This window comes from Macrobrachium nipponense, chromosome 2, assembly GCF_015104395.2.
Source record: "Macrobrachium nipponense isolate FS-2020 chromosome 2, ASM1510439v2, whole genome shotgun sequence".
Taxonomy (NCBI): Eukaryota; Metazoa; Arthropoda; class Malacostraca; order Decapoda; family Palaemonidae; genus Macrobrachium; species Macrobrachium nipponense.
The window spans coordinates 144,763,873-144,776,989 of record NC_087201.1 but is presented as its reverse complement, the minus strand read 5'-3'; positions in this window follow the sequence as shown (position 1 = coordinate 144,776,989).

Here is a 13,117-nt window from a genome sequence, read left to right as displayed (position 1 = left end):
GTTGTAGAGTTGGCAGGATCTAAGTCTCAGAATTTACTGCCCATATGTTGCGATAGTTTACTTTGAAATAAACGTTGGCTGGGAAGCTCAGAAAAATATGACCCCTTTAACTCGCTTATGTTTATATGCTTAATCCTAAATGTTATGCCTATTATGTTATGCTTTTCATCAATGTTATAAATATTACTGATTTTATCATTCTTTTTACTTTATATATATATATATATATATTATATATATATATATATATATATATGTATACACACACACACACACACACATATATATATATATATATATATATATATATATATATATTATATATATATATATATATATATATATATATGTAAGATATAGGGATTTTGATTAATAATATATTATTCGTACGTTCTCTGTGACCTATGGAATGTGGAGGACAGTGCAGAGATAACGACCTGAGAGTAGCTGATCAATGAGATTCTAGGGGATGGCGTGAGATAAAAATGCTTATTTTGTCGAGTCAATGTACGGCAGTTTATGAACTCTTTTCAAAGTGCCTTTGGGAAACTAGATGCAGCTAGAACCGTGAGGCGCTATCGAAGTGTGCGTTCGTGCGTGCGTGTGCGCCTCTTCTATTCATAATGTATCACTAGACAAGTTTATGGGAAGACTTGCACAGACATTCGGGGGAGGAAGGCGAAGCCATGATGGCAGATGCCAAAGTGTTTTTATTTATCAGTGAGTGATATTCCGGTTGGGAATGGGTAAGTGTTACCTTTACTTTAGCCAAAGGGATGGCTTGTTTGATATCTTGTAAGATGTTCCATTTTATTAACTTTGTCTTTAAACTTGTGTGTGTACTTACCGAGATGTGTTCTGTATCTTTGAACAGACGGATCTGGATTTCGGTGGGACAGAGTTCCCAGGGAGAGGTGTGGACTTTTGGGTGACTTGACAATGAGTTGTTTTAAGTTAGTCTGTAAGACTGGATTACTTAGTTAATTGATTTAGTTATTCTTGTAAATAAACGTTATGTTATGATGCAACTCTCTCATTTTCATTACCTGTTAGAATGGAGAGAGAGAGAGAGAGAGAGAGAGAGATGGGGTGATTGCCGGGAGAGAGAGAGAGAGAGCCTGTGTATGTAATGGGTGTGGGGGTCTGCCTTCCGTTTCGTGTCCACGCTTACCTTATGAATACTGTGGGTTCCTTCCCCCATGTTTATAGTGGTGGCAGACGGTTAAAGAGGGGATATAAAAGTTTTCTTGCTTTTCTATGCCTGGGAACGCCAATGAAGAGATGGTTGGCCAGTTAGAAAAAAAGGGGTAGAGAAAATATCCGTCCGTGGGATGGGGGGATGAGGAAAGAAATTTTCTATTAGGGTCATCAAATTTGCTCGTACCGAGATTCTTCAGGGCGGGAGTCGTGAAACAAGCAACTCAGTCTAGTTCATGAGTGAGTGTTGCTAGGGGTCATCTCACCGGTCGCGTGTGTATTGTGCCGACGAGATTTACGTATTCTACGGAGAATTTCGAGTTCTTTTTTCCCATTATGGAGTGGTGAGTGTTAAACTATTGTTTTGAAGGAGTGGGTTTTTGTTTAAATATTTCAGGGAAATGGGATTGGTTCAAGAGGTCAACAATTTTTCTTGTCTTTGCCCCATGGTGACGTGTTTTCTTTACTTGCACGTGTTTGTAATAGACGTATGCATTCGTCTTTGTTTAAAACATATGAGTGTATTTTTCTATGCATGTGAACTGTGCTTGGATAATCATATCTGGCTTAGAGACAGAGCGGCCACAATTTTACGGGCTCAGCATATTTTTGCTAACCGGCGCAGGGAGGCATTGCATGGCGGGATATTGCAAGGGGAGCATGGCCTGCCTCGGGGGATAGTAGCATGGAAGGTACCACTAGCCTACCTCGAGAGATAGTGCAGGGATGGGGGATACTGCTGGTATGCCTCGGGCTGTTCTGCCGCTCGACTGAGGGGTTGTTCTCAGGGGGGGAGAAATTTTTTTTTCTCAGTGTGGGTGAACTCCCCCTTTTCCTTTTTTTTCTTTGTGTTGGGAGATGGGTCTGGCCTTGACATTGGATGCTAAGATATCAGCTGATTGATAAGTTGATGAAGTGAAATGCCCGTGGAGTCTTTTTTTTTTTTAGAAAAGAGATTTTTTTTTCTCTCTTGGACGAAGAGAAAAGGAAATAAAAAGAGATTTTTCTTTTCCGTGTATGCGGGGAAAAGTAGTTAACATGCACGGGATGTGTTATATGTTTCTTTGTGCCTTGAAAGACACAAATATAAGGGGGATACACAGATTATTTTTTTTATTGTGTTGGAGAAATTACTTTGAAATGCCGATGATTGGTGTTGTATCTGTGTTGTGTGGCAATGGTGTTATGTCATGGTGTTGTATGCTGGAGAAATTGTATGTCATAGGATTCAGCAATACTGTTGTATGCTATTTGAATTTCACCTTTACTTGAAATTTTTTTGCAAGAGAATTATTGCTGTGGAGAGTTATTGTTATTATTATTAATAATTATTATACTTGAGATGTGTCACGGGAGGTTTGCCTAAGTATAATTATCATTACGGGAGAATTGTTTTGCGAGAGATTTGAGATATTTCATGGGAGATTATTTGATAATTATTACAGATAATTATTCAGGGAGAATTATTACAATGAATTAATGGGAGAAGTCTTGTGTTAATTATTTGTTGAGTTTTTGTAACTTTGGAGAATATTTCAGTGATTCACGGGGATGAGTTTTGCTGAATCTTGATGAATCTGACTGAATCTTGGTGAGTTGTGTGGAATCTTGCTGAATTTTTTTGCTGAATTTTTGGAGAATGGATAAGCATTAACATTGGTGATATTTTTTGTACTGATACTGATGATTTTGATGATAGCAATTTTTTTGGTGATTTTGTGATAATGATATTTCTGATTACTGTTTATATATACTAATACGTGGGTGTTTTAATGCTGTCAAGGGAGGTGAAATCTTTTGTGATTATGGGAAAAACTAACAACACATTGTTTTAGTTTTTTTTTTCTTTTTTTTATGAGTTCAGCAGATAATTGCTTGACATCTAGTGAGTTACGGGAGATAGTGAACAGTGCCGTTGTTTTTTCTTTTCGCCTTTTATGGAAATTAGCCGTCGCTGACATAAGTTTTTTTTTACCATGGGTGAATTTGAATTTATTTTTTCTCTCCAGCTGGTGTGGATATTTTTTAATGTCTCAGTTCATGACTTAGAGTCATTTAAGAGAAAGTGTTTGTGTTTTAGCTTTTTGATGCTATAGAATAATATGGGAGGATTTTTGCACGTTTTGATTGCATACGTAATGGCACTACATTTCTTCTCTGGATATTTGTGTTCCAGAAATTGTGAGTTTTCTTGCACAATACCTTTGTTGTATTTGTGACGACTTTGTGAGAGATAGGAAACTTGGCTAAGTTTTCTAGTGGCTTATGTCGTAGTGCATATGGGGAAGTCTTTGCTTAGACACTGTGAGTTGGGAGTTCTGTTATAATGAGTTGTGGCACATTAGTGAGTTTTTTCTAGAATTTTCTAGACAGTTTTATTTGCCGAGTTTTTGGCCTTTTTTAGCAGTTATGCTAAATGGAGAGAGTTTTTATAGTTTTTACTATAACATTGAGTTATTCTTTGGAGTTATAATTGAGATATATTATTTTGGGGAGATAATTGGAGGTATATATTATTTTGGAGTTATATTTGAGATATAATATATGGGAGATATATATTTTTGGCCATTTTTGATATTTGCCAATAGTGGTATGAGCTATGTTTAGTTCAATTATTTTGCAGCCATCTTTGTTGCAAATGGAGACACATATTTGGAGATTATGGGACAATATTTGTGAGTATGTGAGTTAGTTGCCTTGAGTGCACATTTTTTTGGAGATGGGATTTCATTTTTTGATATTCCTTTTTGGAGATATATTATTTGGAGCCTTGTTTTGTTCCACATGGAGTTATTGGGGAAATAGAGGTAAATATTTTGTATTTGCCGAAATAGAGGTGATTATTCTCTATTCCTGGAGTGGTGTCTTTTTTTCTACTGACATGTGGCTTTGGAGAAATAAGAGAATAATATAAGGGGGTTGGTTATCAACCAAATGGAGGAAATATTTTTATAACCGGAGTGGTGTTATTATTAATATGGTGTCTCATAATGGAGTTGGTATTTATCTTGGGCGGGTAACCCTTTTTTTGTGGTTATGGGAGTTTTTTTCGAGTCAAGAGAAGATTTCTGTGGTTCTCTTTTTTTATTTCGTGTCTATTTAGAGGCGAATGGCATTACTGCATTACGAGTCATATGGAGATGTGTGTGCATTTTTTATGTTCACAAGTGTGTTATTCTTGGAGAAATATAATTTGGGAAAAGTCATGTTGAGAGAATAAGTCTTCGAGACAAATTTTTGAACACATTAGTCATATCCTGGAGTTAATTCTGTGAAATGTGTCAGTTAGACCTTTTTTCTTGAGAATCATGAGTTTCCAAACTTATGTGTCTGACTAGACAATTTTTGCGCTGTTGTTTGAGCATGCGCCCGCAGGCGATTTTTCTGCTGACAAGCGATGTGATGAGCCGTGTGCTGAGCGTGTGCTGATTCTTTTCCTTTGATGGTGATAGATCAGAATTTTTGCTATATCTGGAAATGTTGGCTATAGCATTTCACGAAAGCGCATGTGTGAGAGTTTGCTTTCTGGCAAATTCCGTGGCTTTACATGGAGCATTTCTTGGGAAAAACGCGGGTGTTATGCATATTATACATGTGTTATGTATTTTGTGATTGGGGAAATCTTGTGATTATCTTTTTTTTATTATTTTTCTTCCTTTTCCTATGAGAGATATGATTTGGGGATTGAGCGTAAGTAGCATTTCTTTTTTGGACGGGAGATTTGATTTTACCGGGAGATGTGATTTTTTTGGGGGGTTGCTGTTTACGTAAATGGGAGTTTGACATTAAGTCTCATTGTAATTAATTATTGAGCAGTAAAGGGGTTTTTGCTGTTAAAAGTTGGAGATTTTTACTGATTTTGTGGGAGTTTGAGAGAACATTTTTGGGTCTGGGTATGTTACGAGATACTTTCTTTTTTTTCTTGGGCTTATTACGATTTTGTCTTCTTTTTTTTTTCTCTTGTGAGCACATTCGAGTTCGAAATGTGAGTGCAGAGTTCCGTGGAGTTGCTGTGATTTCTGAGTTGTGTGTGTGCTGATGTGTGAGTTTGGAGAATTGAGTTGGAGAACTTGATGTTTTTTTTTCTTAGAGAGTTGCGATAATGACTTATCATTTTAGTAGTCATATTAAGGGAGTTAATTGGGAGACGTTCAGTTAGTATTTCTGACCTTTTTGAGATCATTGTTTGATAGAGGTAGTATGTTTGGGTTAATTTTCTTAGATTGACCAAAGACTTGACTGACATACTAACACACACCCAAAGGGAAAAGTCGTTCCCCGACGCCAGCAAGACGTCCACCAGCCGTGAAGAGAGGTTGCTGTTATTTTACCCCAGGGTGATTACAAGTATTTCCATGATGGGTGTTCGAGAGAATTCTACAGCGTGTTTTTTGGGGATCTACAAGAAGCCGTGAGAGTCTTCTACGATGAGGGAGGCATTCCGTCTTCCTACAGTTGCTACAGCCTGCTACAGTCTACTGTCTGTTCAGCTACTTGCAGACAAGCGAAGAGGGATATTCAAGAATCCTAATGCAGAAAATATGAGAGAAAATGCGTTTTGTGTTATTGGGAGATAAAGCGTGATAAGACTTTATTTTATAATACCAGAGACGTGCAGTTTTACTTATTTTTGTTGTAAGCCGGCCAATGTTTTATATATATAAGCAATTTTGCTAGGCGGGGGCTAGCATATAGGGTGCGGAGGCGAAGCAATCGTAAGACATTAGCGGATTTTGATTAATAATATATTATTCGTACGTTCTCTGTGACCTATGGAATGTGGAGGACAGTGCAGAGATAACGACCTGAGAGTAGCTGATCAATGAGATTCTAGGGGATGGCGTGAGATAAAAATGCTTAGTTTGTCGAGTCAATGTACGACAGTTTATGAACTCTTTTCAAAGTGCCTTTGGGAAACTAGATGCAGCAAGAACCGTGAGGCTCTATCGAAGTGTGCGTTCGTGCGTGCGTGTGCGCCTCTTCTATTCATAATGTATCACTAGACAAGTTTATGGGAAGACTTGCACAGACATTCGGGGGAGGAAGGCGAAGCCATGATGGCAGATGCCAAAGTGTTTTATTTATCAGTGAGTGATATTCCGGTTGGGGAATGGGTAAGTGTTACCTTTACTTTTAGCCAAGGGATGGCTTGTTTGATATCTTGTAAGATGTTCCATTTTATTAACTTTGTCTTTAAACTTGTGTGTGTACTTACCGAGATGTGTTCTGTATCTTTGAACAGACGGATCTGGATTTCGGTGGGACAGAGTTCCCAGGGAGAGGTGTGGACTTTTGGGTGACTTGACAATGAGTTGTTTTAAGTTAGTCTGTAAGACTGGATTACTTAGTTAATTGATTTAGTTATTCTTGTAAATAAACGTTATGTTATGATGCAACTCTCTCATTTTCATTACCTGTTAGAATGGAGAGAGAGAGAGAGAGAGAGAGATGGGGTGATTGCCGGGAGAGAGAGAGAGAGCCTGTGTATGTAATGGGTGTGGGGTCTGCCTTCCGTTTCGTGTCCACGCTTACCTTATGAATACTGTGGGTTCCTTCCCCCATCCCCCTATATATATATATATATATATATATATATATATATATATATATATATATATATATATATATATATATATATATGTATATATATATATATATATATATATATATATATATATATATATATATATATATATATATATATATATATATATATGTGTGTGTGTGTGTGTGTGTGTGTGTGTGTGTGTGTATAGTTTATAGTTTCCATACACAATTATTTTTCCTAAAAATTAGAATAATTCAAACATAAATAACTTTTCGTTTAATCCTTATTTAAATGTGGAAGTTTTTATCCACGAAGTTTGAGCAATGTTTAATTCTAGGAGGCACAAAATCTTCTTCCTTAAATATTTCTATTTTATAACGACTTCTGCAATGCTACCTTTAAAATGATCTGCTGTCCATATCATGATCATTGGTAATATATTATTAATAGCGCCATGTATACGATAAATATGAAAATTGAATAAAATCATTATTATTGGCTTATATGTTTTATGAATAGCGGTTTCTACTTTACCAGTGACCATAATACATCATATTTTAGATCCTTTCAAAAACGGAAGGACTTTCAAAATATTCTACAAGGCATTTTTTAGATGCCTCACCACAAAAATTAGGACATGAATTAAAAGTTCCTTAAATTAGTGATTAAATGATTAAAATCACTTTATAACTCATCTAAATATATTTATGAAACAGCACACATTGGATACTGGATCTCCGCTCGATTTTATGCAAAACATCTTCGCGAGATTTTTCACCTTCAAGCTGATTACAGATGCAGTCATGTGAGTGGATGAGAATGCCTGAAAAATGATGATCGGCCTCAGCTACTTTTCCATGAAAGAGCAAATACTTTTATACTATAAAAGGTATATTCTATTCTACGCTATAATGAAGGTAAACATGTGGCATCATTCTTTCCTTTCCCTGTGTTTAAGATTGCGAATCTTAGTGACCGGTGTTTTTGTACCCTATTTGTAAGACTCTTTAGTCAACGAACGTGGTAGTCGTCAAAAATGTTACAATATGCTTACATCTGATTGCTACATATGAGAGAGAGAGAGAGAGAGAGAGAGAGAGAGAGAGAGAGAGAGAGAGAGAGAGAGAGAATGATGCATCTTCTAGGTTCATCTGTCCTGTTAAGCACAAATAGCATTACGCTAGTGACATGCACTGCCGACAGTAACAAATCAAGTATCTCTCTCTCTCTCTCTCTCTCTCTCTCTCTCTCTCTCTCTCTCTCTCTCTCTCTCTCTCTCTCTCTCTACGGTAGTTAGACGAGTTTTGATTGTTAGTATCTTATGCAAATAAATTTCAGTAAACATCCATTCACTTTCTGATAACAATTTGTACACATTACCTTTAAAAAAACGAAAGTAGAAAAGTGCATATTAGAACGAAAAATTTCAAATCGATCACTCGGGTACCACAAATCGAATGTGAGATTATTCGAATGGAAGAATTGATGATTTCTTTTGGAATTCCTTCTCGAGTCTGCGATCACTTCTCTTTCCGGTTATGAAACTCAAAAGATTCTACAACTCGGTCACGAGACGTAAGGCAAGTGGTGTAACTTTTCCTTAAAAAAAAAAAAAAAAAAAAAAAAAAAAATCCCAACGTGCCTTATTAATGCGCCTCTCAGAGGGTCTGATTATTAAGCACCATTCAGTGGGTTTTATTATTTAACACCATTCAGAGGGTCTGTTTATTTAGCACCATTCAGAAGGTATGATTTTTTTAGCACCATAAAGAGGGTCTGGACTTATTTAACCACCCCATTCAGAAGGTTTGATTATTTTGCACCATTCAGAGGGTCTGATTATTTAGAACTATTCAGAGGGTCTGATTATTTTGCACCATTCATAATCTTATTATTTCGCACCATTCAGAGGGTCTGACTATTTTGTACTATTCAGAAGGTCTGATATATTACACATATCCTATGGTTTGATTATTTAACTATCTATTCCGAGCTTTTTATATAAAACATTTCTTGCAGTTTAAAACCGAACATTTCTGACGACCGGAATTAAATTTAAACTTCCCTTTGACAATACGAAACCCATTATGAAAAGATAATAAGAAATAGGAAGTAATGGATGTCTAGGTCTTCTGCGTCGGTGGAAATGATTCCCGAGTCCTTTTTCTTTCTTCCTTTTTGATTGGAAGCATAAAGTAAAAAAAAAAAAAAAAAAAAAAAAAACAAAAAAAAAAAAAAAAAAAAAAAAAAAACTTTTCCATTTTTATTTTGCACCAGTGGTGTGGAAGGATATGAGACGCTGGTATTGGCAGTCTTCCGAAGACGAGAGGCCTCGCTTTCTTTCATTCTGGTATTGGTTATTTGGCCTTAAGTACAGAGCCTTTTCAGTAAATTTTTTTAACTTAATTGCACGCGCGCATGTGCGCTATGTGCTCGCGTGCGTACATGCGTGTATGCATGAGCAATGTATACAAGTGAATGGACACGGTGGTTACACAAAAATTGAGGTAAAAAAGGAGAATAGATGAAATAGAACTGAATTTCAATAATCATTCTAGGGAAAATAAGTTGCTCTAAAATGCTGCATCTCAGGAAAAAGGAAATAGAAGGAGAGATTCTCTCCGATGAGAAAGTAGGCCATCGATTTATTGGTTTGAAGATTTGCCGAATTTGAGTGGCAGAAGAGAGACGGAGTTGAATGAAGCGAGAATGGAGAGTTTTTAGTAATTAATTTGAGAGCCCTTGTGGAAGTTACACTTGGTAATGTAAAAGAGGAACTAAGAGGCTTATGTATGGGAGGGCACTAGTAAGGTAAGCTTACAAGGCTTAAGGTGCCGTGGCACAGAAGTGAATGAGGACTACGTGTGTCTAGTATGTGTGGATGGAGAAAATGTTCTCGAAGAATGAATGAGATATGTAATTGTTCCATTTTGAAAAAGAAAAGGTATTAGAAACAACAACAATTCGCAGTAGTTTATATTAGAATAAGGAAGATGGTGTTGGAATCAAGAGTTTATGAAGAAACCGTTGAAATTCGCAGTTATTCCTAAAGTTCAGAAATATGAAATAAACTAGTGAGCATGCAAGGTGTTAGATAAACATTGGCACAGTTGTGTCATGCACTATTCATATAAATGTGGTTTTCGAACACTCAAATGAAGATTAAACGAGAAGTTCATTACAATAAAAAAGCTGCACGTGTCCCAGATATAAATACGTCATTCACAAGGCCTGTTTCACAAAATTGGTAATAAAAATGTATAAGTGAAAAGATTTCTATAAAAAGGATTAAATTCAATAATAGCAGAAGCTATACACATTTTGTACGTGCTGAAATACTTTCACTAATACTTTCGGTTACGAAAAGTAGCTTAGCTCGTTGGTCCTGGAATAACTGATTTAGTTTTTTTCTACCTATACAGTGCTATGCTAGGTAGTGCGAGATTTAATCCAGTCTAAACCCGAAGTTTCACCTGGGCATGGAATGTATCAAAGATCAGGAAGATAAAGTAGAATTTAGGTATCTCGTACTAGTAGGAAATTCAATGTTGTGCTCGAAGTATGGTGCTGAAGTAGTAGCGTGAGGGTATAATTAACATAGTGATGGGTTATTCTGGATATTAAAACTGAACTTGGGAGAGAGAGAGAGAGAGAAAGAGAGAGAGAGAGAGAGAGAGCGGAGAGAGAGAGAGGAGAGAGAGAGATAGAGCGGGGGTTCTGCATATTTTTCTTGATATTATAATTTTCTGTCTTCCTAATGTATCGAAGATGCCCACAAAGGACCACACGCAAATGGAGTGACGAATTCTGCCAATATAATCTCTGTTGGGAAAAGAAAGTCCATTCAGGCTCCCTGATGTTTTTACACAGTTGACTCTTCTATCGATTTCCCTTCCTTTGATCTTTATTTATATTTCCTTCTTTGTGTCTGCGTTTCTTTGTTTCGACGTCATGCAAATTTATTTCTAAAGAATTGATTAATAACATGGAGAAATACTATTTTCACAATAGATAGTTTTGTAAAGGGCCTCCTCTACCTTTGACTTTGGTTAGCTGTCATTTTCTTGAACATAGTAAATTAGACTATCATGTTTTACATCACTAATATGGATGCCTTAAAAGGAGACTGTATGCGGTAACCTTCTGCCTTACCTAACTGACACCAGCTTCGGTTTTGAATACATGATGGTCCTTTGTGTCACGTCCAACTCCAAACTATCTTTTTCTCAGCACTATTCATACGTTTAAACATCTGGTTCAGTATTATTTAAAGTACGTGTTTGAAATCGTAAATGTGCTGTTGTATATAATTCCAAAAAGGGACGACGATAAATCGCTTGTATAATTAAAGTTAGAGTGAAGTCGAGTTCATCACAATTATTATGATAATAATTCCAAAGTTCGTTTTTCACTGGGCTAGTACAAATAATAATCATAAATGCATAAGCTTAATTCTTAAATACATTAATGAGTGGATACGCGAATAAATTTCAGCTTTTCTTTGTATACCAGGTCGACCAAGATTAATGTTTTCAAAAATCTTTTCAGTTAATAGAACGTCTGAGGAGATACAGACGAGCTTTAGAAATTAGAGGGAATTCATGCAAGACTTAATAACAATGCTACATGAAAATATATATACAAAAATGTGTATTGCTCTTTGACTGTGAATGATAAATGGCTCTAAAAGATGTATATCACGGTAAGGGAACAAGTTTCCCTGGAATAAATTTCCCTGATGCAATACCTCTAGGGAATGTAATTATTAAGGAGACCCTTGACCCCGTTAATACTCAAAAGATAATGAATTTAAGAGGAATTCCTTTGAGCTATTTAAAGCTCGCGCCAAATTTAGTCCGCAAATTTCATTTCATGAACCGCCCGGGGCTAGAATTTGGTCTGGGAAAGATTCTTTCAAAAGAGGAAGCTGTTTAGGAGGAAAATAATCTTTTTCTTCCTCTTTTCAAAATTTCCCCGTAGAGATGATTCTAAATAATGAAAGGTAGAGAGTAAAAACTTTTAAAATATATCAATTTTGGTAACGGGCAAGGACCATAAAATTTAATTCAGCTATCCCTCCCACCCCCTTCCTTGATCAGACGAGGACGGGACGATAATTCTAAAAGGTTAGTGTTATGAAAAATTAGTTCATTAAAATTTAAAACCCTTTGCATTTAATCTGGTACAAAATGACCTTAATTAATGAACAAATTAGAATAAAACCTAGTGATATATCGTTTCCTTTCCTTTGTGCGATGCAATCATTGCATTCTTGACATCTGACGGTAGGTTCATTAAGTTGAAATGACGCATTGAATGCAAGGCTCTGACATTTCAGGTGAGAATATCGCAAAACCAACTGACTCAGGTCAGTAACTTCCAGAAATTAGGTCTTATCTCGCCTTTACAACGATCCGTACAGAGAGCAGGTCATTTTGCGTCTCGTCAATAAAGGTGTATTATTTGCATTCTTGAATGGGTGAGATTCTTATAACGAGATTAATGGGCGATTTGACGGGAAACCTTACATTTCGTGATTTCAAAGAAATCTTTACTTTGCGCACAATGTGTTTATATTCATTTATTTTTTACTTCTTTATTTATTTATTCATTTATTTATTTATTTATTTATTTATTATTATTTATTTATGTGGAAGAGTCTTCTAGAGGAATACCAAAGGCACATTTCAGTTTTCTTAAATTATTTTTAATCGTAACCTAGCTATCGGTACGGCTGTCTGTCTGGCTGTCTCTTCGCCCTACAGAATAATGTTTTACAGATTCTCCAGCAACAAGTGATAAACTATCTTTTCATTTTGCTTACACGTTCAAAATAGGTTATATATAACCCTCAGCAGAGCTTGAAGTCAAACAACAGACGAAGGAGCATTTGGGAATGACGGCAATAACTCCAAGAGAGAGCGAGTGGCATCACCGAATAACTACGAGGCAATTCTTGTCAAAAGTAATCGATGACTATTCATCGGAGGGGAACGAAACTGTCCCCATATATTTGATGAATTAACAGGCGAAGGAGATCCATCGACACAAATGGGCGGACGATGATTTACCTGCTGATGGCTTTTCACTTAGCAATTCAGAATTCCATTGAATGATAGATGTTTTCCGCTTATACAGAGAGAGAGAGAGAGAGAAAGAGAGGGTTTACATTAGAATTATTTGGTAAAACTTCTTTGTTAGGAGTTTCATATTTAACTCCTTCGGCTGTCAAATAATTAAGAATTTTTACTTGCATGAATTATTATTACATGCGGAAATCAGTGAATTAATGCGATAATGAGCTTGATATTCCTCACACTGCATCTCGTCCACCCAAATTTCCTTGGCCTTTTTCCGGTTCGCCAGTCGGGT